The 1,185-nt window shown below is 32.0% G+C and overlaps 1 protein-coding gene across 1 annotated transcript in view; it reads right to left on the bottom strand.

The window, feature by feature from the left end:
- The window catches only part of LOC102870360 (trace amine-associated receptor 4-like), an 8,904-nt gene that overhangs the window by 3,266 nt on the left and 4,453 nt on the right, over window positions 1-1,185 (bottom strand). The window lies entirely within an intron of this gene.

The raw sequence follows: 1,185 nt of genomic DNA, 5'->3' as shown, positions 1-1,185 counted from the left end.
TTTTCAGGGATGAGATCCTCTTGTCCACAGATTTCAGGTTCTGTGTTCATAAAAGAGGAGCGCTCATGGCTTAACCTGTCCTTTTACAGAATTTACATCATTGCTTTTATAATGTAAAAGTAATGAGTGTGACTCACCTATAGTATGACATGGGTCTGAGTTGTTTTTCCAGAGCTGGGGCTACGTGTGTAAGTATGATGAGAAATGACAAGCATTTGTAAAATCTAAAGCCATATTGGAGAGGTGGACTTTGCCCTTTGACTAGACTAAAATAAACTAGGGAAAATTAGTCTGTAATCACATCCTCAACAGACTTGCAAAACACATTACTGAGAACACAGGCAACTTTGAAAATACGATTTCTTCTTGCTGCTCTACTCAATAACTTTCCAAATGCCTGTGTGATGTTTGAATCGTAGCACTAAGGTACATTTTATATGCTGTAGATAAAGTAATTGAATTCCTCTTTAAGTTTATGAAGCAAAATTGTAAGTCACCAAATAATACATTTTCTGTAATCTACAACTGATTACAAATTATAAAAGAAGTAAATAACATTAACCAATTTTAATTACCATTATAAAGCAATATGTCATGAATTAATGATTTAATTAAAACCTAAATATGATTCATACAGTTTCACTCAAGTAAAATTATAAAATCTAAATAAAGGAGCTGAATAAATTTCTCTTTTCCATTTTGCTTCAAAATGTTTTAGTGTCTCAAGTTCAGCTTAGCTGCTGATTGGTGTAATGAAAAAACATCATAAGGAAAATTGTAACTGAAGAAACTTCAAGATTATGACTATTATGATATATTAACTGCTTGCTTTGTTCAGTAAATTAACTTTAGCAAACTTTTTATTCAAGTTTTCTATAGATATTATTTTTTAAAATAATCTTTAAAAGCAGTTTTAATCAGTTTAACAGTGGTCACAAAGTTATTTGAGTTCCATATGCACATCATTTCCCATATAAAATCACACCCATGAGTGTCTTTTGCAGTCTGCAGCTTTAAGTTTCATGTTTGAAAGGGCTGATATAATTTAACTTCCCAGGTTTATAAAGTGGGGTTTTTAAAAAACATGGTAGATACCAACATTATTTTCTCAGGATCCTGCTGCTCACATCAGTAGTTCAAATCTACAGGGGTTCCATCAGAAAAAGGTAGGCAATCTTTCTCCTG

The sequence above is a fragment of the Elephantulus edwardii genome, unplaced genomic scaffold (genome assembly GCF_000299155.1).
Source record: "Elephantulus edwardii isolate Elephantulus edwardi_28Jun2011 unplaced genomic scaffold, EleEdw1.0 scaffold00039, whole genome shotgun sequence".
Lineage (NCBI taxonomy): Eukaryota > Metazoa > Chordata > Mammalia > Macroscelidea > Macroscelididae > Elephantulus > Elephantulus edwardii.
This window is presented reverse-complemented; position numbering and strand designations above follow the sequence as displayed.